Source organism: Gopherus evgoodei, chromosome 1 (genome assembly GCF_007399415.2).
Source record: "Gopherus evgoodei ecotype Sinaloan lineage chromosome 1, rGopEvg1_v1.p, whole genome shotgun sequence".
Lineage (NCBI taxonomy): Eukaryota > Metazoa > Chordata > Testudines > Testudinidae > Gopherus > Gopherus evgoodei.
In genome coordinates this window covers 198,221,453-198,247,495 of record NC_044322.1, presented here as the reverse complement: position 1 = coordinate 198,247,495, position 26,043 = coordinate 198,221,453, and the positions used below count along the sequence as shown (strand labels likewise).

Genomic DNA, 26,043 nt, shown 5'->3' with positions numbered 1-26,043 from the left:
TCTAGACCTGATTTTAACAAACAGGGAAGAACTCGTTGAGAATTTGAAAGTAGAAGGAAGCTTGGATGAAAGTGATCATAAAATCATAGAGTTTGCAATTCTAAGGAAGGGTAGAAGGGAGTACAGCAAAATAGAGACAATGGATTTCAGGAAGGCAGATTTTGGTAAGCTCAGAGAGCTGATAGGTAAGGTCCCATGGGAATCAAGACTGAGGGGAAAAACAATTGAGGAGAGTTGGCAGTTTTTCAAAGGGACACTATTAAGGGCCCAAAAGCAAGCTATTCCGATGGGTAGGAAATATAGAAAATGTGGCAAAGGACCACCTTGGCTTAACCGCGAGATCTTGCATGACCTACAAAATAAAAAGGAGTCATATAAAAAATGGAAACTAGGTCAGATTACAAAGGATGAATATAGGCAAACAACACAGTAATGCAGGGGCAAGATTAGAAAGGCAAAGGCACAAAATGAGCTCAAACTAGCTATGGGAATAAAGGGAAACAAGAAGACTTTTTATCAATACATTAGAAGCAAGAGGAAGACCAAGGACAGGGTAGGCCCATTGCTCAGTGAGGAGGGAGAAACAGTAACAGGAAACTTGGAAATGGCAGAGATGCTTAATGACGTCTTTGTTTCAGTCTTCACTGAGAAGTCTGAAGGAATGTCTAACATAGTGAATGCTTATGGGAAGAGGGTAGGTTTAGAAGATAAAATAAAAAAAGAACAAGTTAAAAATCACTTAGAAAAGTTAGATGCCTGCAAGTCACCAGGGCCTGATGAAATGCATCCTAGAATACTCAAGGAGTTAATAAAGGAGGTATCTGAGCCTCTAGCTATTATCTTTGGAAAGTCATGGGAGACGGGAGAGATTCCAGAAGACTGGAAAAGGGCAAATATAGTGCCCATTTATAAAAAGGGAAATAAAAACAATCCAGGAAACTGCAGACCAGTTAGTTTAACTTCTGTGCCAGGGAAGATAATGGAGCAAGTAATTTAAGAAATCATCTGCAAACACTTGGAAGGTGGTAAGGTGATAGGGACTAGCCAGCATGGATTTGTAAAGAACAAATTGTGTCAAACCAATCTGATAGCTTTCTTTGATGGGATAACGAGTCTTGTGGATAAGGGAGAAGCGGTGGATGTGGTATACCTAGACTTTAGTAAGGCATTTGATATTGTCTCGCATTATATCCTTATCGATAAACTAGGCAAATACAATTTAGATGGGGCTACTATAAGGTGGGTGCATAACTGGCTGGATAACCGTACTCAGAGAGTAGTTGTTAATGGCTCCCAATCCTACTGGAAAGGTATAACAAGTGGGGTTCCGCAGGGGTCTGTTTTGGGACTGGCTCTGCTCAATATCTTCATCAATGACTTAGATGTTGGCATAGAAAGTACGCTTATTAAGTTTGCAGACGATACCAAACTGGGAGGGATTGCAACTGCTTTGGAGGACAGGGTCAAAATTCAAAATGATCTGGACAAATTGGAGAAATGGTCTGAGGTAAACCGGATGAAGTTAAGTAAAGACAAATGCAAAGTGCTCCACTTAGGAAGGAACAATCAGTTTCACACATACAGAATGGGAAGAGACTGTCTAGGAAGGAGTATGGCAGAAAGAGATCTAGGGGTCATAGTGGACCACAAGCTAAATATGAGTCAACAGTGGGATTCTGTTGCAAAAAAAGCAAACATGATTCTGGGATGCATTAATGGGTGTGTTGTAAACAAGACACGAGAAGTCATTCTTCTGCTCTACTCTGCACTGGTTAGGCCTCAACTGGAGTATTGTGTCCAGTTCTGGGCACTGCATTTCAAGAAAGATGTGGAGAAATTGGAGAGGGTCCAGAGAAGAACAACAAGAATGATTAAAGGTCTTGAGAACATGACCTATGAAGGAAGGCTGAAAGAATTGGGTTTATTTAGTTTGGAAAAGAGAAGATTGAGAGGGGACATGACAGCAGTTTTCAGGTATCTAAAAGGGTGTCATCAGGAGGAGGGAGAAAACTTGTTCACCTTAGCCTCTAATGATAGAACAGGAAGCAATGGGCTTAAACTGCAGCAAGGGAGATTTAGGTTGGACATTAGAAAAAAGTTCCTAACTGTCAGGGTAGTTAAACACTGGAATAAATTGCCTAGGGAGGTTGTGGAATCTCCATCTCTGGAGATATTTAAGAATAGGTTAGATAAATGTCTATCATGGATGGTCTAGACAGTATTTGGTCCTGCCATGAGGGCAGGGGACTGGAAGGGACCTTGAGAGGTCATCGAGTCCAGTTCTAGAGTCTATGAATCTATGAATCGGGGCTTTATTCTCTCTCTTGCCTCATTTTCTGTGGAGCTGAAGAGTGGATGGTTGCACAGTCCCCCTCTTTTTGTATCTCTTCAGGCCATGGCCTGGCCCTAAAAGTAATAGAAGATAGTTTTGTCAAAATAAAATGAAATCACAGTGTATGGTGGAGCATTGGATCTCTCTAGTTAATACCTGTAGCAAATGTGTATTTTCTGCATTTAAAATTTGTCACACTATGGTCCCAACATTATACAGGAACTATGATAATACAAATAATATACCCCTGGTACAAGCAAAACTCTTCTTGGAGTGCAGTCTGAGTTTTTAGCTGAGTAAGTAGCAGGGGCCAGAACTCATACATATTTTGTTTTTAAATACTACTTTGTTGACCAATGGCAGTCCTTTATATTTCTTCATGCCCAGATCAACCCCTCTTGAGGGAAAAGCCCACAGGAACAGACTCTGAAGGAAGAATCCTCTACAAGTATTTCCTGTCTTGTTAGGAATCTGGTTTAGATCAGAAATGTGGTTCTTGACTTACTTTCGTGTAAAACCACTGATGTTGGTAGAGATACTATTTACAGCAGTCTTAGTGGGACGAGTCAGCCTGCTACAATACTACCAATTGGCTTCACCACACGTTTCATGTGTCACTTTAGTCTATCAACCTTTCAGCCTCCACTGTTGTTTAATACAAAGCCAAAACAAGGGTAATGCATACACACTTAAATAGATACAATTATCCACAGTGCTGTTCATCTCAAGTAAAAAAAAAAAAAAAAGTCGTCTAAACTAGTTTGAGATATTCACATTCATGCGACTTCTGTTTACTGTGTGTGCTGCACTTTTCAATACACTCGACATCTCCCTCACAATTAAGCTTTTTTATTTTTTTTCCTCACTTTGCACTGTCAGAAGGAAGAAAAACTTGGATCTAACTGCTAACGTGTTTTATGCTGCTTTAGAGGGTAAATAACTTGTAATTATGGGGTAATTATTTTTGTGGACGAGTGTGTTTTTTAGAAAAATCTCCAAACAAAATCGCTGTGTTAACCTCTAGGGCAAAATTGCTAAGAGTTCAGTTACCTTTCAAGTGTGTCCCTGGCAAATAAAGGATAACCTGTCACAAAGGAGTTGATTAATATTGCAACAGCCTGAAGATGTAGAGGGGCAAAAGGTTTTATTCTACTTATTTTAATGTCAGATCTCAGGTGTGACTATTGTATTTTAAATAGCTGGCTTCGTCTCCAGAGTAGCCTTTTCATAATCGGATCAGTGACTACAGCTCAATCACAAAGTGTGGAAAAAGTGGCAGCTATTCTTGTCCATTTCTGAAACTGCCTGTTTCAATGTAGGAAAGTATATTTTAACATCAACTAATAATTTGCTGTTTCAAGACCTATTTTCATCGGTTTGAAATGCATACAGACTTTTGGTCTCTAGAGGAGGAAAGAAATTTAACAATTTCTTGTCATTTCATCTTTTATTCATCCTACCATTTTCATCCCTTCTGGAAAAGCCTTAAAGAACTCAATAAGGATTAAATCTATAGCGTTAATACAAAATTATAGTTTCTCTAGGTTTCTTGAACCATGCTATAGTATTCTAAAGAAGAATTAGAATTCAATAGAGAATTTTATACAATGGATCCAAAACATAGTTTGTTATTTCTTATTTTCTATTACATTTGAGAGGGCTCTTTCATATATGCTCTGCTGTTTGTATGTATTGCAGTAATTCATAGATGCTCAAATCAGGAAGCCTGGTCCCACTGTGCTTAGCACTTCACAGACATACCTAAAAAGACAGCTCGTACCCCTAAGACCTGGTAGTCTAAAATATAAAGTATTTTAACTTATTAAACAAATGGTAATTGTGGAAAAGAGAAAGTCAATAGAAGTTTTGCCTCCCTGCCAGTCTGCCCCATCCCTCTGACTGCACTTTTCTCTAAAATTAAGGTGTCTGCCTGATAGCTGGTTTGTAGGTCAGTTTGAGGAGTATGCAGATAAAACAGATTAAATGTTTGAGGACTGTGGTTCCTTAAAGTTCAGTTTTATTCTGTTAAAATGGCATGTGGGGTTCCAGATTAGTCTTTCAGTGACTCGGTATCAAAATCAAATATGCTGAATCAACAAGTCACAAACTGATTTTATGTTCATTATTTGCCATTCTTTGAAACTCACCCTGCATCTGGAAGCTAAGTTGGATTTGCTCTGGCTTATGCATTATTGCCAGTAACAGAGATGTGTTTATAGCAGATTCTGCTTGTGCTTGTGTTCTGTGTTTGGTTGCACCTGTGCCAATATATATTTCAATGCAGAGGAGAGGGGAATAGATCATATTTGTAACTGTGGACAGAAAGTGGCCCTGCAATTAAAATGTGGTTAGTGAATCTGTTGGTGATGTATCAGTCAGAATAGAAGCATGCTCATTCTCTTGCAGCTGGCTTAGCAATGGTAACAGGAGCAAAAACTAATAAAATTCACCTTTTGTGATGAAAGTGAGCATATACGTCTTTCAATACGCATAGTGAACAGATCTGCTGAAGAAGAAACCATTTTTACAGTCACTTTTCAAATGAGCCACACTTTAACAGTAGATTAATATTTAGATATAAGCTAACTACTCTGATAGCAAATCAGTGCTTTTCAAGCTTTTTCCCCATGAAGAGCTTGAATTACATACAATAAATAGTAAGTTAACAAAACTAAGTGTCAGCACTTAAAATTTAGTGCTTCCATTTGGGACAACCCAGTTAAACCATTAGCACTTAAAATTATTCCAAACCAGGCTTTGCATTAATACTGTTCAAATTAATGAAGGTGGATGTGTGCTGGGATTCAGAAGTCCTTGGGTACTGCTGTTTGCTATGGAGCTAATAAGTCAGCAGTGCATAGCAGAGCATGTCGGTTGTATTTGGCTATAGGAGGGCTAGACCATTTTTTTTTAATACATAACTTTAGATTTTGCACAACACAGGATGGTCTCAGGAATAGCCTGTGTGAGCAGAACTGTGTGGGGGTTCAGGCCCATAGAGATAAATGAGGAGTCCCAGGTCATTATGTTAGCCTGTCCCACCCCCCCCCCCCCAATTTCTTTATTTACAAAGACATTAAATGTTTTGAGTGCCAGCCTGAGCTCAGGGCCCCAGTACTAGTTGTCCTCCCTTTCCTCCTTTCATCAGCCCTGGGTGTGCTTCTTTCATACAATCCTGTTGTCCTGGATGGTGACATCTGTCATGTATCCCTGTAATTCAGGGACTGATGGCCATCTGCGGGTAATCCATGGGATGAGTCTACAGGGGAGGAAATCTACGCATCTCTCAAGCTTTCCCCGCAGTTCCATCGGGTTTTGCCTCTTGTAGCCCAGGCCATAGATCTTATCTCATGCTCCAGAGATCATCCAGTGGGAGACACTGTGATTCCATGCATCTTTGTGTCCCACTGATATCCCCACTCCTTCAACTTCTTGATAGGATGGCTCCAATGAATCTATGCTGCGTCAGCGGCTGCCCTAAATCCCTTTTCTAAAGGGTGGTGGGTGTTCCCTTCCTCCAGAGATAGGGCACAATGTTAAATTCAGCTTTTGGGCTTTGTATCACAACTTCCTCCCTGGATTTTGTGGAGGCTGCTGCTGGGACATCGTGCAAGCTCCACTCTTTGCTCAGCCTAGCAGTATTGGCAATCCCAACCATTCAAATATCATGTCAGACCTCAAAAAAATATGAGATTGACTTAAAAACAGACGATGTAAAAGAAATTGGGGAGGGGGAGTCCTGTTATTTGCGTTCTGGTTTTTGAGCTTTTTAGAGTGCACTTGGATCATGTTTTCAAGCATTTCTCTGCAACCATGATGGCTAGAATCCTGCTTTTATTTTTAAATGAAAGTAGAGAAAATCATGTCATCACTTGACTCCTGGAACTGGGGCTTTAAGAAAAATACCAAATATCACACAACTCATAATAATACTGGTCCAGGCACTTGCCTAGTCAGTCTCTTCCCAGCACCCTCTAAGCCTCAGAGAATGCACTGCATGGGGCACATGGAGACAATACTGCTATGGAGGCAGATGAGTCAGCAGCTTCTGAAAAATCAGGCCCCTTTAAGCTATCTCCAGTTGGGAACCATAAAACTTTGGTGCCCAATATTTTAATCACTTTTGAAAATGTTTTCCTTGATCTTCAAACTAAAGAGCGTATGTTTTTTCTCCTTTGCATATAGATAATATATTAATGTCCCCCCCTTTCCCTGTCTGGTTTAGCCTGGAAATCTATCTAAAATTAAATACACCCTTTTGAAAGTTTCTTTCTCAGATCTCTCCTTTCAGGCTGATGGGTTTACCTGCCTCCTTTGAAATTTAGAAAGGCAGAGCACAAGACAAACTTGAGGATTTTTGCATCACTTTGCCAAAACCAGCTGGGCCTGCTAACCAAATAATTAGCTTGTCCTTATTCAGTTATAGTGCCAAATGAGCTCTAGCCCTTCCTATAGGATATGATTTATTTTTATTGGGGGAGGGGGCTTTCCCTGATATGATGAAGTCAAGTCTGTGAGATGTTTTTATCAGGAGGCAAACAACAGGTTGTACTGATGTACCCTTTGACTCTGTCTTTGCTGAGGCACTGGCTGTTGCTGTAGTCTGGACCTACTCCAGGACATTTGTCTGTGGGGACCTAAAGGATTTCCAATTGGAAATTCATGCTAGTGTTTAGCACTTCTAGAGGGAGCAATAACTCTATCTCCCACCGCTGGAGAAGGTGGTGGTATATACCATAGCTACTGGGTGACCAGTTAGTGGTGAGATGAGTCCTAAAAGGGCTCTAGAAAGTAGAACTGAGAGGAAAGATGTCCAGTGGGATGACCTGGGATCTATGGGGTTATGCTCTGTTTTCCCTGTGAATGATTAGGAATTGGGGACTAGTTCCTCTCTTTAGTGATGTAAATACAGTTAAAAAAATATGTCGTTTAAACAGTTAACCGATTAAGTGGCAGATCCCTCTGACCAGGCGGTGCTGCTCTGGCCAGGCGGCATGGCTGGGTTCTGTCCAGCTGGCGCGGGGCTGCAGGGCCCAGTTGGCCAGTTGGCCCCGGGTTAACAGTTAAGGTGGGTTAACCGGTAAGACTGTTGCTTAACAGTTAACCTTTTACATCTCTACCCCTCTCCACTCTAAGAAGCTGTAAAACCTCATTTTGTAATAGAGGTGAATCCAGCTCCACACACACTCACCTCTCCATCTGCCACAGCCCCCAGATCCTGCCAGCAGGGAGCATCAGAATATAAGTATTTAATGATCAAAACCGAAGCTGCTTTTATGTCAACAAAGTGCAGTTGGTTTGCAAAATTTGGACACCAGAGGGCAGGCTGGTACTTTACTGCATAATTTAGGAATCGCAAATTTTAAAACTACAGAATTACTAAGATCTAAAACACATTGATGTGTGACTAGAATGCATGTGGCTGCTGGCTTGTTTTAATAAACCAAATCAGAAAAACAAATTTTCAGTTTAGTTAAAGATTGTTAACTTTAAATCATAATTTTCTTCAAAATAGGTTTCCTTTCAATAAAGGAAAACCATAAAACATAGTTCAGAAGGACTTAAGTGTTGATGCAGTTATGCCTTAGAAGCCATACTGCTTATTAATACTGTAGTGCACTGGGACTTGATTGGTTTAACCTTTTAAGGAAGAAAACTGTGCATTATGGAACAAGTTTAACTTTTATTTTGTGTAATGTTTGTATGTAACAGAAGTGTGCGTGCCCATACCACACCTAAGGGTTAATTGGTTACTGTGCATTCAGTGAACTAAGTAGAGAATTCTCACTTATTCTGCGGTTCAGCAAAAAGAAGTAGAGTCACTGAAGCTTTGGGCCTAAATCACATTTGCCCTTCGCACTGATGCAAACATTTACACGAGGAAAAGGAGTAATACTTAGCTCCTACGTAGTGATTTTCATTACTAGATATCAAAGTCCTTGACAAAGAATACAATATCATTATCTCCATTTTTTACATCAGGAAACTGAGGCACGGAATGGTGAACTGACTTGCTCATTGTCATGCAACAGGCCAGAGCTAGGATTAAAACCTAGATCTCTGAGTTCCAGTCTAGCGCTATCCACTGGGCCAGTGTTTCTTAACCTTTCTGATACCAGAGATTGGCTTGCTGCCTTCCTAACTGTGTTAGGGAGATCTCAGGGACTGGCACCAGTGCACAGACCGGTCATTGAGAATCACTGTACTAGGCAACAACTCTATCATTCTGATTTAGCAGCATCTTGTACTGGTGTAAAGAACTGCACAAGGCGTTCAAGAATAAGGCCGAAGGTATGAGGCAATACTGAATCAGGCCCTTTTTCAAGACAGCTGAGGAGAATAATCTACAAATTAATATTTCAGTAATTTTTTTCTAAGAACACACAGTGGCAGATGACTTTTACCTCTAGACCACACTTAGAATTTTCAGCCCCATATATTTGTGTTGGCTGTCTTTTATTCCCTCTGAGAACAGACATTAATAAAATATAATAATGGGAGTTGATCTGCTCAGTGCTATCCCATGCATTGCTTGTTACCTCAGAATATTAAAAAAAGTGAGAACAGCTGTTGCTTACAGGCTTGGGGGAGGGGGTCATTTAGAAAAATTCCTGTAACAAAAGAAGAAATCTGATTTCCTGATAAAGACACCAAATGTGCAAATTTCTGGATAACTATGCTAGTGGAAAATTATTAGTCAATTTATGATTCATTCACTTTTATACAAGAACCTACAAAATGTGCTTTCAAGGGAAGCTGTTAACTTAATTGTTGCCAGTTCTCACAATTTTATTGCAAGTCTTATAAGATACCAAACAAGCCATCATTCTCGCCTCTCTCTCTTTTCTTTCTATGTGCACAATTGGCTGGGGCCTCTTCAGTTTCAGCTCTCTAGATCAGGGGTCTGCAACCTTTCGGAAGTGGTGTGCGAGTCTTCATTTATTCACTCTAATTTAAGGTTTCGCGTGCCGGTAATACATTTTAACATTTTTAGGTCTCTTTCTCTAAGTCTATAATATATAACTAAACTATTGTTGTTTGTAAAGTAAACAAGGATTTTAAAATGTTTAAGAACCTTCTTTTAAAATTAAATTAAAATGCAGAGCCCCGCCATCGGCTGGTGGCGAGAACCCGGGCAGTGTGAGTGCCACTGCAAATCAGCTTGCGTGCCACCTTCAGCACTTGTGCCATAGCCCTCGTCCAGACTAACCCGCGGCATCGGCGGGTTAAAATTGATTGCTCGGGGATCGATATATCGCGTCTAGTCTAGTCTGGACGCGGTGTATCGATCCCCGAGCGCGCTTACATCGATTTCCGGAACTCCATCAATCCGAACGGAGTTCCGGAATCGACACGGAGAGCCGCGGACATCGATGCAGCGCCGTCCAGACTGGTGAGTACCTCGATTTTAGAAATTCGACTTCAGCTACGTTATTCTCGTAGCTGAAGTTGCGTATCTAAAATCGATTTTAATTCCTAGTCTGGACGTGGCCATAGATTGCCTACCCCGGCTCTAGATCATACAGCTAAATAGCCTCATGCAGGGCCTAGGGAAGTGCATGTGCCATCAGAAGAACAGCTAACGCCAATTCTGTGCAAACATACCTCTCAACCTGGCAAAGCTTCAGTGGGGGTGGGATGCAATGTATAACACAGCCGATGCAAACAAATTATTCCTGTAGAAAACGTCAAATGCTGTGGGATTCCTTCCCTTGATATAAAGAGCCCTTTCAACAGCCACAGTTTCATTATTCTGCATCTGTGGTATAAATAATTATTTCGACAATAAAGGCAAGGGGGCAGCAAATCTATTTGGAGCATAAGTAACTTTGGGGCTAAAAATGTTGCAGTTGAAATATATGTACTCAGATGAGAGAGACAAGTGTCTCCTCCCATCTCTTTCAATAATTATAGGCATTTTTGGACGTTACTTATAACAATATAGGTACAACATATTTAGATTGCAACTGTGAGCGATCTCAGAGCTCCATCAATAGTTGGATAAACTCCTCATTTTTACTATATATGAAAAAAAGTTTAACTTAAAGCTTTTGATTCCTTTTTCTTTTCTGTTTCCTTGCTTTTCTTTCTTTTACTATTCAGTCAGCTATCAGGTAGCATGAGTAATACAGCAAGGAACCATGGCTGTGGCATTGCTTTTGAAAATGTAAAACAACTTCCTTCCCCTTTCCCTTCAGCATTGGAAGAAATGGAGGCAGGGAAGCACTTCAGGACCTGCAAACAGCGTCATAAGTCTCATGCATTTCTCCCCAGTTTTCCTGGTAGCGCATACATGACCAGATCAACTGATTAATTTTAGTTTGCACTGAACATTTAATGTTCCTGGTCTATGTTTGTCCATACAAAATGAAACTGAACTGCTGATTTCCTTGAATCTTCAAAGTAGTTCCTAGTTAAGACTGGTTTCAGAGCCACAGGAGGAGGTAGGCGAAGAGTGCTGAATCACAGTGCAAAGTGAGGAAAAATTCAAACTGAATAAAACAATTGCATTTAATTTTTCCATACTTGAAATTCCCTAGAAACTTTTGTCAGGCTTGATATTGGTTAAAATAACGTTCTACACACCAGATCTAGAGTATGTACGGGGGATTTCCTAAAATGCCTGTTTCTGCTCTCAATAAAACCTTTCAGATAATGTAGCATGAATTAATATCCCCCCGTTCGATGTTCTGGAGCTAGAGCTGGGCAAAGTGTGTCAATTTCTGCCCTTGGCAGGGCTGACTCTGACTTTTTTGCTGCCCCAAGCGAAAAAACAAAACAAAACAGGGCACAGGGCGGCCGGACCAAGAGGCAAAGCAAAAAAAACCCTGGGTGCAGGGCGGCCGGACTCGGATGCCAAGTGAAAAAAAAAAATAGGGCAGCCATGCCTCCCTAGGTTTGGCCAGAATGCTGCCCCTTAGGATCTGCCAACCCAAGCACGAGCTTACTTGGCTGGTGCCTGAAGCTGGCCCTGGCGCTTGGGTAGGGAATGGGGATGTGTGAACATGTTTTAAAGTTGCCTTTTGTATTCTCTATATTCTACTGGAGCCAGAGCCTCGCCAGTGCAAGTTAGAGCAGACTCAGGGCTGTTGTGTCCTGCTTCCTGTGGGCCCTGGCTATTACCCAGTATGGCCAGGGGTGCAACCCCATGCTATGAGTGCCCCTGGCCTCTGATTGCCAGAAGCTAGGAGTGGCAACAGGAGATGGATCAGTCAATGATTGCCTGTTCTGTTCATTCCCTCTGAAGCACCTGGCATTGGCCGCTACTGGAAGATGGGATACTGGGCTAGATGGATCTTTGGTCTAACTTAGTATGGATGTTCTTATGGAAGAAGATGACAGCCATAGTACAGTATGGAACAGCCACACATCCTCTCCACCCTCTCATTCCACCTCCCATTACCTCCCCCTGACCTGCCCCATATGCTGGCGGCTGGGAGCCATGTTTCAGCAGAGTCCTTATGCTGGCCAGGCAGATAGGAGCTATTTCCAGTGGGCCCTTTCTACCCCCTTTTAGGTCCCATTATACAGCCTGAGCAGTGTGCTGGGGCCTGGGCTTGAGTGACTGGCTGGAAATAAGGGGAGCATTCACCCTCATTTTTGCAGACTCTGACTCCCTTTTGATTCAGCCATGTTCACAAACCTCTTGTTTATGTCATGTAAACATCCAAGTGCGTGAAGCGTCTGTCCATATGGATGTTTTAGGGAAGCACATTCCAGGCCTTATGCCAAGAATTGTTTTAATCAAGAAATGAAATTTGTTTTGTGATCTAATTAAATTTGTTTCAAGCAGAAGCTGAATTCAGCTAGAAAGGTTACATACATCTTTCATTCTGAGATTAGAAACCATAACGTGGCTCAGAGCTTCCCTTCCACCCCTACTCTCTGTGGTAAAACCCGTGGAAGAAGCTCAAGAGATGAAAATCTCGGAGAGGCTCAAGACACTCATTCTCCTCTGTGCCCCGTCTGAGGAGGTAAGATTTGGGTCTCCCCTGTAGAACAGGCTGCAGGACCGTCCCCCAGTCCTGGTTAATTTATGGATTATCATGGTCATCTGCCTGAGGACCCTGTGCCTTTGCACTGGATTTGCCATCCCCCCTAATTTCCTAGTAGCTCGCCTTCACTCCTCCTGGCCACGGCTTCCTTCCAATCCCTTGGAGAGTGGGAGGAGACCTCTCCACAGAAAACATAACACACAGCTTTGACTTTTGACTAATTTCCATAGGGTTGAAAGCGGGACAACCTTGTCCCCCAACTTGACATTCGGAGGCTGTAGCTCCGCTGCTCAACCCTCAGCGTAGATTTCAGAGACTCTCTGGAGAGGCCTTCCATAGGGTGAGTGGGTGGCTGAGTGGATAGCTGGAAGGGGAGGGAGGCATGTGTGCTTGATGTGTTACTGTTATCAATAACCAGGATATTTTCCAGCTCCATGGCTATGTTATGAGCCTGTGTTAATTTAACCGATTAATTAACATTTTTAGTATTCTTTGAAGATGGAAAGCTATGTGAGTATTTTTAAGAATTAATTGGACTGTGAGCGCCTTGGAGCAGGGCTTGTACTTGAGAGTTTGGAAAGCATGGTGAGCAGTATCATACATAGAAAATAATACCTTGGATCCAAGCCTTGCTACTAGGCATAGCATGTATTACAGTGAGATGTCCCACTAAGCATATAGGGCCATTACTATTGTTTAGAGTGGCTCTTAAGCTCTAGGTACAAACCAGAAGTGTGTGTGTGGAGCATTTAAAAAATATTACAAGTGTAGAAAAGTATTACCATCTTGTTATGGCATCTCAAGTGCACAGAGTTTGGGTTGGAGCAGAATCTTGCAGACAAACCTCTGTTCTTCCCTTTCCTCACCGTTCAGTTGCTGAATAAGGTTGAAGTATAAATAGGGCACTTTTATGTTCTGACTAGTGTGTGAGTAGTGTCCTTCTCATGCTTGCCACTGTGGCTGGTTTGTCTGGTATTATGAATAGGGCCCATTGCAATAAAGAGGAAGAAATCAGTCTCAAGTTCGTTGATAGGACAGAATGATCATCATTACTATGAACATTGTGCTGCTTAGTCTTTTCAATGTCAGTATGAATTCTGACTCTTCCACAGCACAGCCCTCTATTTTCCATATAGACAGGAGCTCTAGAACAGTTAACTCGAAACATTCTAGATCACAATGTACAGGCAAGCAGAGGTTCTCATCTGTTGACTTGGATAGACTCCTCCAGAATGTAACACTTCTAGGGGGATTGTGGATAGGTTTATGCTGTCTTCTATACCAATAATGTCCATTCTAGAGCAGAGTAAGTGAGTCTTTAAAAGTCTTTTCAGTGTAATCTCTCTCTTTATTTTTACTAACATGGTTTCCTGAAGTAGTTGCTGTTTACCCAAGAATCTTGGGGGGAGGGTGGGGGTAAATTCTTCTCATCAAAACAGTGGCAAAAATGGTTCGGCCGTCTTTTTAATAAATAATGTTGGGCCCAGATTTGTAGCCATTGTGAATCAGGGTGGTTCCACTGAATTCACTGAGGCTGTGATGATATACAGTAGATGAGGATATGTATCACTATTTTAAAAATAAGGATTGAAAATTGAGAATGTAATGCTGGCTAATAACATGGTACTTGCAGTATTTGATGTCTGAGTCTTCAGAAGGACACTCAATGACTAAGTCTCCTCTTGCTCAAACCACCAATTTTATTTAAAATAAAATACAATGTTAAACTAAATCTCAGCAAATCTAAAATTATGCTGTTTGGCTCAGACAGCAGGTGGGGAGTGAGGGGCCGCTGCTAAGCCTCCAGTCTTAATAGTCAGGGAGATGTGTTAGTGGGGATGAGGTGATGCTCAGGCTTAAGGCCAAATGCTGCTTGTCTTACCCAGGTTTTCTCGTTTACTTCAGGCAAGTAGCCCCAAGTTTACAGTGAGACTTCTTGGATGTCAAGGGTAAGCAAGATTTGGCCCATAGTGTTAGGGACGGTGCAAGGATGTTTCACTCCCTAGGCGAAAGTTCCACCTTGCGCTCCCCCCCCGTGCCCCTGCCCTGAGGCGTCCCCCCCTCCCACAGCAGCTACCCCTCTCTGCCCTGAGGCACCCTCCCTGTGGCAGCTCCCCACCCTCTGCCCTGAGGCACCCCTGCCCTAGCTCACCCCTACTCCAAGCATGAGTATCCCAAGCACACCGTTGCTGCTTCACTTCTCCCACCTCCCAGGGTTGTGGCACCAATCAGCTTAAGCACTGCAAGCCTGGGAGGCGGGAGAAGTGAAGTGGCCACAGCGTGCTTGAGGAGGAGGTGGGGCAGGGGTGAGCTGGGCGGGGAGTTCCCCTGCATGCAGCCTCCCCCCCCCGCCTTACTTGCTGCAGGCGGCCCTCCCCGCGCTCTCCTGCCCCAGCTCCCTCTGCCTAAATGCCGGCGGTGACCGGGGCGGTCGAAGATCCAGCTGCAGCAGTCTCTGCCGAAGAAAATGGCACCCCCCAAATGCCAGTGCCCTAGGCGACCGCCCAGGTCGTCTAAATGGTTGCACTGGCCCTGCCTAGTGTGTTCCTGGACTGTGGGCTGACTTTGGACAATCCGATGTTGGCTCTAACTGGGCTCTTTAAAATAGTAAATGCCATAGGAATGTCACCAGCCTGTAAACCTTCCTCCTGAACTCTGATCTCATTACTGTGACTCATGCCTTTATAGCTGCATTACTGCAACAAGCTCTCTATTGACTAACTGGAAAGCAGTTCTGTTGCCTGCAGCTGCTGCAGACCTTGGTAGCAAGACTGCTTTCTAGGGTGATGAAAGGAATTCTACTTGCCTGCTTTTTCCATACTCAGCTGTGTCTTTTGGGGACACGGATTGTGTTTGGAACATTCTTGGAACCCAAGGACCTTGCTCAGGCTCTGACACTTCTAAGGTTTCATGGTGACTTGTGATGGTTGAGGGTTTGGGCTGGGCCTCTGAGGGCCTCTGCAACCCTCTCTCTGTGGAGTGCTCCTCAGTTTTATGTTGAGAAATGGTACTGCTGGAGCAGTGAAAACAAGCCACAAAGCTTTATTTCTTTCCAGTTGCAAAAAAAGTATTCTGCGTATCGCTAGACTCCATTTTAATTCATCTGATGGACTTATTTGTAAGTCCTTTTAATGGGCTTAAGTCGTATTTTTGAGGTCCCTACAATACTACATCAGTTTGAAATACATATATTTTGTCTCAATCAGCTCTGTTACACCAATGTATCTCTTCTGATTTTCAAGGAATTACTCCTGATTTAAATCCAGGGTAAGAGAGCAGAATCAGGCTCATTATTTTCTGTGCCTTAGTCTCTTAGAATGTAAATGCAGTACATGAACTAGGGTGCCGTCCATCAAGGTAGGTGGTGGGGAAAATGTAAGGGGAGGAGATGGAAAAGATGCAGGAGATGAGGTCGATGATTAGGAAACCAGGACAAACCCCCCATTTTCCACAAAACACACTGGAGTTCCCCAGAAAACCAGAGCAAGCCTGGCAATTTAAGTACTGTCAACTCCAAGCATTCAAGAATTAGGCCTCAGGAATCATGAGATTGGATTAAAATTCATGCTTTAAAAAAAAAAAGCTGTTTATTTGCCTCCTGGTTTTTTGAGCCTTTTCAGTCTTCTCACTGTAACTTTTCCAGAAGCCTTAAGGTCAGGAGATATTCAGACTTTTCAAAAGTACGGTTCTGCCTATATGGAAACCTACAGCTTTGTGAATGGGCTGCTTTGGTTTGAAAATTAGCAACATCTAATGTACTGTTATAGAACCATGTATAAAGAGTCATGCTGCTCTGTAAAGTACAGTGCTCCTGCACATATTATTATGTTATCTGTAACGGTGGAAACCATTTACATAATGCAAGAATGTCTACAGAGTAGCTGTGTATCTATGGTGCCTTACATGGTGGCAAGTATCGGGGTAGCCGTGTTAGTCTGTATCCACAAATACAACGAGGAGTCCAGTGACATCTTAAAGACTAACATTTATTTGGGCATAAGCTTTCGCATATGAAGAAGTGGATTTTTTACCCATGAAAGCTTGTACCCAAATAAATCTGTTAGACTTTAAGGTGCCACCGGACTCCTTGTTGTTTTTGTGTATCTACAGTCTTAGAAAATGTACCAGATATTAGCCAGAGACTGATAGTAAGATGAGGGGAGACTACATAAGTTAGATCCAGGGGCCAAGACCTAATTAGAAGCTCATTATTTCCTTTATGTCCAGCCATCACAACAAGTCTGAAGAGATTTCTAGAACTCTAGAACTTTGCTTGGGAGACCACTTCTTTTAGATCCATCTCTAGATATGTAAGTGATGAAGTGTTCGCAGCTGGGGCCTTCAAATATATTCAAGAGAAAAACATGTTATTTCTCTGTTCCTTTCCTCCCATCAACCTTCATGGGTTTCTGATGCTTTTAATTTCTCCTCCAGTGAATAGCTTCTGCCTTTCTCAAGCCAGCAACAGCAGAATGAAACTAACCAGATCATCAGTTTTACTTTGGCCTGCAAGATTCTGAACAGCAGTGTGTTTATTCTTCGCTGCAGCCTGAAAATATTCATGACCACAGCAGAGGGCATTGTAGCTGTCTCCGGACTTAGGCAGTCAGCAGTACTTTGTTTATGCTTGGTCCACATTCAAAACATTATCTTCGCAAGAGCTGGAAGCTTTTTTTATATATTTAATATATTATCAAAGCTCTGATTTTGCAGGAGAGTGCCAAGTATTAGCGTTAAACTACTATAATTAAACCACTATTTTTTTCTTGCAGATAGGGACTTATTTACATGCAGAGTTGTACCAGTTTAATTTGAGGTGTGATTTTTTTTAAACCAATTTAGTTAAATCAATGCAAAAAAAGGCTATGTTGAGACTCTCATATTAGTTTAAACCAGGCTTATTTCAGTCCAAGTTAGTTTTAAGAAAACCAAAACACGCCACCCTTAAACTGAAATAAGAGTGTCCACCCAAGGATGTGAACTAGGTTAATTAAATTAAAGCAAGGTTGTATGTAGATGGGGCCAGAAGTTTCATTTTCCTGTCCACCATGCAGTAACTTATATGTAGATCTGCTTAGGTTTCAGTCATAAAAGAGTTGTCCCAAATCAGTTCAATGAATGAACAGACCTGTAGTTGCACAACAAAAGGTATTTGTGGGTACTGTTGAGAAAACAACACGTGTTTCAAATCTGACACTGGCTGGAGTAACAAGAGCTGCCTAAATTTAGTAGGTGTTCGTGTGTAGCACATTCTGCTGTTGAACTCTAAGACAATGCAGCATATCCTGTTTTCTGTGGTGGCATCTTGCAAAACATCAACTCTCATGAGCTTTTTGGCAATTTAAAGAGAGTCTCTAGAAGAGGTTTAATTGTTTAGGTTCTTGTAAAAACACGCACAGTTATTAAACTTGTAAAGCCACAAGTTCAAGAGGTCCTAGAAGCAAAGCTGTTTCTCAAGCATGTGAGGCCTAGCATTTACTGATTTTCTTGCAGAAAATAGGTCTAATGATTTTAATAAAATAATAACTACTAGTTATTCCATTGTACCTTTGTTTGGTCTCATACAAAGAAGCAAGAACTATGTTAAAAACCTCTCTTAGACAACCACTTGAGACCAGCAAAAGTTAGTTAATTCCTTCCCCAGATACATTTTATTGTTATGAATGAATGTGCAGGAGGCTCATAATAAAACTGTGATTTGTACAAAATGGAAAATAGTACATATATGAGAGGATTTTGTCCTCTGCAACGTTGAACTTAATAAACTCTTATGCCAAAAGTATTTGTATTTTTACATCTTATCTCTGTCTTACCCATCCCTACTGCACCTCACCCTGCCCCTTTTGGAGGAAAAAAGCAAACCTTCCCACCAAAAATCCTAGCTCTTCTATTAAGATGTATTTGGCCTTACTGGGTACTACCTACGATTGAGGGGTGGTTCCTACACTAAGTCATTTATCAAATTCACAGGTGGTCTTCAGGCATCATAAAATAAAGCTGTCAGTTACAGTTTTCATTCTTGCCTGGATTTTTTCTCCAGGAGCATATGATTTCCATCGTCATAGTGCAGGTAAAAGGCCTTTATCTAGTTTGTAAGATCTGCTTTCTGTGCTTCAGAAAAGAGACAGTCTCAAACCGTTCCAGACTGACAAGGGAAGTCCTTCAAAGGCAAAGATATGCAACAGATCTCTTTATGACATGCCTTACTAGTACAGTCCAGCTCTTGGGCTGGGCAATTAGCAGTGATCCCAGTGTGCCACCTGCATACCATATTTCATACATGCTGATTCAGATTCCTTTCTGAATGCAAAGCTGATATAACCCTAGGTATGACTTTGTCCTGAGTTTCTCTGATACCAGCCACAGTGGAGATTAGATTTTCTACCTCATTCTAACAGTGATCACTTGTTGTCCATCGATACTCTTACAGGTTTCTCTGGCCTACGTCTTACAAAGGACCCAGTTTCGTATGTAACTTGTATATGGGAGATATTCCTCCTCTGCAAAGGACATGAACAAAAAAAGTTACTTAAGAGACCTCGCTTTCTCGTAAAGGAGGAAGAGAATTGTATTTAAAACATTTGGGAATACTTTGGAACAATTTCTAAGATGTGCAGTTGCTTAATAAAGATGGTCTTTAGTACAGGCTTTATAGTGATTTCAGTTCTGTGTTTATCCCAATAGGAGGTCTTAGCATTCTGCATGTTATCCACCTAAAACAATAAGTAGATTAGAACTTTAGAATGTGTGCTCTTAGAGCCAGGATCTGGGTCTTCCTGTGTATAGAAAAAGTTTATAGCACATGTGGTGTACCGTTGCTTTCTGAATAATAAATAATTACATCCTACGTGAGAAAAAGATGAATTAAAGAGATCGTAAATGTATGCTGTTAACAGCACCCCTGACAGTCTTTTTTTCCAATCTTTTAGTATTACAGGAAACACCTATGATTATCACAATTGAAAGAGATTAGTCTCTAGTTCTTGTTTGTTTGCTTTATGTACATTTGACAGCACTCTGAATAATCATGAACGCTGTTTCCTTTATATAGTCAGTCAGTTTCCCCTGCTTCTGAGAGTCTTACATATAGTGAAAGGGAAGCGAGAAATCTTTTTTTTTTTTTTTAAGGAAACTGATTGTAAACCACTAATATAAGCAGGGACGTGTGTAATATCGTGTTAACGCTGAGAGCTCCAGCTGGGAGTGCTTCTTCAAAAGGCACTTGGATTTTGTAGACTCTTGACTACTGTTGGAATGAAGACCATAAAAGTACCTAAGAAAAGGGCAGATGATTAACTATCCCAAATACTGAGCTAGGGTTAACCTTTTAGCTGGATGTGCTTCACTGCACCTGTGTGCTGATGTCATCCTTTGACATCAATTTAATGTTCAGGCTTGCCTGATGCAGTCACTTTCTGTAGATACGTGCTGCCTGAACGTACTAGGAAAATGTAGCAGCAGTTAATGCAGTTAACATAAGGCAATATTCTGAGGTGTGGTAAAAGCACTCATCCAGGCAGCTTGAGTGAGGAGCTATCCAATGCCACTCATTTGCAGTGAAGTTCCTGTGAGCCTTGCTGCACTGTGATTTGACTTCAGGTTTTGTCATCATTGTCATTTGTAGTTGAGAGAATTTCACTGTGAGGATTTAATAATCTGTCACATACTCTTGTTCATTTTGATTATTATTTGAGTGCCACTGGAGTGCAAGAGAGTCTCTTTGGTATTTCTGGCTGGTGTTTGAAGACCTCTGTTTGCTTCAGTTGTTTTTTGATTGTCAGGGGATCAGGCTGAATGTTCTAGGCATAGGCATTACCCAACTCAGTGGCTGGTTATGGGAAAATAGTTCTCTGATTGCCAATGGCCAGTCTGGAAAGTATAGTACCGATTGTAAGGATAAGTGCTAGCATCACCTCATTTCAAACTGTGACTTGGAGGTTCTTTTAAAACTACCTAGATTCTGCTTATGTTGCAAAGACAAGAGAAGTTTTTAATTGCTTTGGAGAAAATTAAGTGGGGAAAAATCTATCGCAGTTGAGGAAACTCAAGCTAAGGCAAGAACTGAATTATGCTGCCATAGACTTCACTGCAGGATAATTTAGGCTTAATCTAAAACTATCACTGCTTTTAAATTTAATCTATCAAAATCAGATTATTCAGCTAGATATTCTTCCTAAACAATAAGTAGTGCTAAGTTTTAAGTACAGTAGTAGGAAAAAACAATGACAAATGTCACTGCAAGGGGAAAATTGCAGACTGTCTTTCTCTGTTGAAGAATAGCTCTTTACTTGTAGGGAGGGAGTGCTTTGCAAACAGGTGTTTTCTCTAAACAGAGATGCTTTGGTGTTGGTAGTTTCATTTGTGTGAGCTTCAGTTTGACTTCTGTGTTGTCTGTGCATGTCTGCAATTTGTCTTTTGCTGATAGCAGTGTAGTTTGCAATAAACATTTATACTATATAAAAAGTATCTTCCATTCAGGAATCAGAAAGTACTTTACAGACAAAATGCACTTGATAAAACTCTTTCTCATCTCCTTTTTTTCATGATCCATGTCAAACTTAACTTCTCAGTAAGTCAATGTGGTAAATACACAATGGAAGACCTTTTAATGACCAGCAGAAATGGGAAAAGGAGCTGCTCTTCATGCTGTAAAAAGAAATAGATTTTCCCCTCCAGTTTTAGAAATACCAAATCTTGTTTTTGTTGGAGAATTGCAGTAGGAGTTTTCTCTGCTTTCAATTTTTTGTGGCAAAAGTGTTGAATCTTTCATAATGAATTATTGTCCTGAGTGGGTATTAGGAACTGAGAGTTAAATAGGTGATAATGTAAACAAAAATCAAAGGTTTTTTAATAGTCTAACTAAAATCCCTTCCTCTTTTTGCTTCCTTAGGTTTCAGTCTCTTGTGATGTCATAATCCTACTAGTTCTCCAGGCTGCCGAGACTCTTCATCCAGCAGCAGGTAAGACAAGTCGTAATGGGCCAAGCTCCTCAGCTGGTGTCAGCATAACTCCAGTGTAGTCAATGGAACTATCCCATTTTGCCTCAGCTGAGAGTCTGTCTCATTCTTCCTACTGTGTATGGTTTAAAACAAACAAACAGAAACTATTTCCAGACCTCCTTTATTCATAATCGGGAAACAAAAATAACACAAATCCAAATATTGAAGGCCAACTTTAAGGTAATTAGATGGCAGCAGGGAATAATGTATGTTAATGGGTCATCATCCTCTTTTCTGATACGTGATGCAAATGTGTTATTTAGAGAGACAGAAATTCATTGCTCCTTCCATTTTTGTGGTCATTCAGATTTTTCATCAATTTTACCTATTCTTGTAATTACTTGGAGTTTCTGCAATGCTATCCTCATTTGTTTTGGGTGTTCTTCCTGTCTCAAAGAAAAATACGAAAGTGTGGCATGTGGGTTTTGTTAATTTGTTTGTTTTTGGTTTGGTGTCTTGGTTTTGAATTTTGAGCTTTTCTTTTTGGCTGGCACGTGTGTGTACTGTTTTGATTTTAGTATCTGGCGTGTCCAGTGGAATTTGTGAATACAAGGTGACTTAAGGAGCAATGACCATTTCCTGTGATTTAATTTTGCCCAACTAGGGGAAGAATCTACAATGAAGAAGATTGATTTGATATTCTGAGATTGTGGCAAAATGTTTTCAGTTATCATATTTTAGATTTTGAGAGAGGCAAACTGAGATACTTAATAATGAGATACTTTATGCTAGCACCAACCGAGTTACATCTAGAACCAACTCTTATAAGCCCTTTGCTTTTTATTTTGGGCAGATTCATTTAATCTGGGGCAAATGGAAACAGCAAAGGACCGTAGGGCATAAAGATGTTTAGTAGATGTTCGTTCAGCTCTTTCCCTGATCCCCAAAAGGGTTAATAATTAACGCCAGAACAAATGTTGGAAATACCTGCAATGACATTGTACTTCAGGATCATCCTTACTTTAGGATTCCTAATGTAGCTGAGTGAAAATAAATTCCTTAAGTCTCACCACACAAAGGATTTCTAACTGAGAATAAAATATATTCTGAGAAAAATGGAGTCAAACAAGTTGCTTAGGGTCCACCTACTTAAGACTGCCTGTCTCCCTGTACCATACTGCTGCAGTCAGCAGAGGTGTTTATGTTGGAGTCCCCATGATTTAATAGAAAAGAGGTCAGTGGTAGAACATACTCTGTAAGAAGCCCTGAGTTGTGGAACAGGCTTCTGTTTTGGTCCTGAGCACTATGGGACTGGTGATCTCCAGAGTGTTTTGTAAGGCCCATCATGTTCTCCTGGGTGTTTTGAAGATGGTGGATCAGATTGGGAGTGATTATTTATGGGGGATGGGAGTTTGGGTGAGTGAAAGACCTACTGTTTGGGCTGTGTCGGGATAGGGATTTGTTGGAGTTTTTCTTGGTTTTTTTGCTGCCCTTTTTTGTTTTATTAGGTGATATTATTGTTTTAATAATGCCAAAGGCACCCAGAGTAACAATTGTAGGAAAGAGGGAATCATTTTATATCATTATATACTGAAATAAATATAATAAAATTAAAAAAAAATGTTACCAAAAGATATTGAATACTTCAAGGCTCCACAGACTAAGTGTCTCTGTATAATTGAACTATTTAGACCTAAAAAGAACATGCTGGCATTCATATACTGTAACTCCTCACTTAAAGTCAGTTGTTTCGTTGTTATGTTGCAGATCAATTAGAGAACATACTCGTTTAAAGTTGCGCAATGCTCCCTTATAATGTTGTTTGGCAGCCGCCTGCTTTGACCACTGCTTGCAGGAAGATCAGCCCGTTGGAGCTAGCTGGTGGGGGCTTGGAACCAGGGTGGACTGGCAGCTACCCATAAGCTCACATAAGATCCCTGTGTGGCAGCTGCCCAGTAGGCTGTCAATTGCTGGGCAGTTCAGCTGTCCCTCCCCATGCTGCCGTATGCTGCTCTTTCCCTCTGCCTTGGAGCTGCTCCCGGGAGCCTCCTGCTTGTTGTGCACAGAGAGGGGGAAGAGCGGTGCTAATGTCAGGGAGTCCTCCTCCCCCTGCTTCTGTCCCCTGCTCCTGTACCTCATCTCCACAAAGCAGGGCAGGGACATGACAGGGCTCAGGGTGGACGGAGCTTGTTGGCAGCAGTTGCTGTCTCAACTTGCTGATCTACTTAAAAAGGCAGTGTATTTAGAGTGGGATCAGTATACTTAAAGGGACAATGCATGTCTCTCTCTCTCACACACGGTGTGTGTCTCTGTCACTCTCTGCCATGCTCTCTCCTCTCCCTCCATTCCTGCTGCCTTGTAGAGTGTGAGGCTACATTAACAACATGTTAACACTTGAGGGCTCAGCAGAGTGGTAGTTCATCATTTAGCAGTAAGGCATTCCCTGGGAAATATCCCACACTATTCCACCCTCTTATGTCACCTCCTCAACCAAGCTTCACAATCATCATTGCTGTGTACAGTATTAAATTGTTTGTTTATACACACACACAAACACACACACTATAATATAGTCTATTGTCTGATTTAAAAAAATTTCCCTGGAACCTAACTCCCTATTTCCCATAAGAATTAATGTAAAATTGGATTTGCTTAATATCGTTTCGCTTAAAGTAGCATTTTTCAGGAACATACCTACAACTTTAAGTGAAGAGCTACTCTATGTATGAAAATGCAACTGTTTTGAGAGGATTTTGTTAAGAGTGTCAGTTTTATGTTATGCCAAGATCTGCAGCTGGATCACACGTCCTTTGTGCTCTGATGAAAGAAGCAATTCTTGATCTAATCCTAAGTGGCCCACAGAATCTGGTCCAAGAGGTGAATATAGCTGAACAGCTTGGTAATAGCAATTTATTTGTAATTAATGTAATTAAATTTAACATCCTTGTAGGGGAGAAAAGACCAAAGAAACCCACCTCAGTAGCATTTAACTTCAAAAAAGGGAACTACACAAAAATGAGGAGGTTAGGAGGCAGTTAGAGAAAATAAAAGACATCTTTTAAAAGTTGGAAGTAAAATCCTACTCAGGAAAATAGAAAGTAACAAACTCTGGCAAGTCAGATGTAATATATTAGGCAGGCCAAAAAAAAAATGTAAGACTAAATACATGTTTCTACTTAGGTGTGTAAATTTAGATTTAGGAATCTAACCTTGGGCAACCGGGTTTGGAAGTTTTGGCCTAGGGTTATGTATTTATTTGAGGAGGTCTTTTGCACATTGAGTAACTGAAACATAGAATCACAGAAATGTGGGGCTGGAAGTGACCTCAAGAGGTCATCTAGTCCAGCCCCTCATGCTAGATCATCCCTGACAAGGGTTTGTCCAAACTCCTCCTTAGAAGCCTCCAATCACGGGGATGCAACAACTTCCTTTAGAAGCCCATTCCAATAGGAAGTATCCTCATAGTTATAAAGTTTTCCCTAATATCTAACCTGAATATTCCTGGCTGCAGATTAATCCCATTAGTAGTCCTACCTTCAGTAGACACAAAGAATAAATCATCACAGTTTCTTTTTAACAGCCCTTAACATCCCTTATCAGGTCTCCCTCAGTCTTCTTTTCTCAAGACTAAACATGTCCAGTTTTTTTAACCTTTCCTCATAGGTCAGGTTTTCTAAACCTTTTTTCTAATCACTTTTCTTGCTCTTCTCTGGACACTCTCTTCAATTTATCTGCAAATTCCTGAAGTTTGGTGCCCAGATTTGGACACAATACTCCAGCTGAGGCTTTGCCAGTGCCAAGTAGAGCAGGGCAATTACTTCCTGTGTTTTACATATGACACTCCTGTTAATGGAAACCAGAAAATTAGTTTTTTACAACTGCATCACGTTGTGGACTCGTGTTGAATTTGTGATCCAGATCTTTTTCAGCAGTACTACCACTAGTTGTGCACCTACCTTTTAGTAATTTAATCTAGACTGTATTTCCCTAGTTTGCCTATGAGAAAGTCATGTGGGACTGCATCAAAAGCCTGACTAAAATCAAGATATATCCTGTCTACTGCTTCTCTTCTATCCACTTGGCCAGTAACCCTATCAAACAAGGAAATTAGGTTGATTTGTCATGGTTTGTTCTTAATAAATTGATGTTGGCTATTTTTTATGAGCCTATTAGCCTAGAAGATACAAATTGATTGTTTAATAATTTGTTCCAGTATCTTTCTGGGTATCGAAGTTAGGCTGACTGATGTATAATTTTTAAAGATATATGCTATGTTTGCCTTTCGTCAGTATTCTGCGACTTGATCCGTCCTCCATGAGTTCTCAAAGATGATTGCTTCAGTTAGGTTTTGAAGTACTGTAGGATTAATTTAATCAGGCCCTGCTGAAACATCTGCAATTAAGTTTCGTACCTTTTCTTTGGCTTTCTCTGCAATAAGGAATAGCTCTGTATGAGTTTGAAAAAATCAAGAAACTTTGAAAAGAACATTTGACATTCATGCTATGAAACCTTACTACATGTTATGATGCATATTTGTGTTTGGCCCCCTGAATGTGATCCCATGCAATGTGTTCACCTTCGCAGACAGCTCCTTGGTGTTGCTGAGCTCTGTGTCTTCCCCATGAGTAGAACTTCATGTTACCTTGATGACAGAATGCCATGGAAATCTAGGGTGATATGATCAAAATCTATAAAATCATGAATGGTGTGGAAAAAATGAATAGAGAAGTGTTAATTACTATTTTTGACAATAAAAAACCTGGGTCACGTGATGAAA

At 41.0% G+C, this 26,043-nt stretch overlaps 1 protein-coding gene across 7 annotated transcripts in view; it reads left to right on the top strand.

The window, feature by feature from the left end:
- BBX (BBX high mobility group box domain containing) overlaps positions 1-26,043 on the top strand; it is a 216,066-nt gene that overhangs the window by 57,340 nt on the left and 132,683 nt on the right. For 6 of the 7 annotated variants that reach the window (XM_030582309.1, XM_030582282.1, XM_030582307.1 and 3 more), the window contains exon 3: positions 21,218-21,287. The gene's annotated coding sequence lies outside the window, so the exon portion shown is untranslated. Of the gene's footprint in view, positions 1-18,231; positions 18,242-21,217; positions 21,288-26,043 lie in introns of those variants that run through there. The other variant, XM_030582308.1, reaches the window with a different exon arrangement.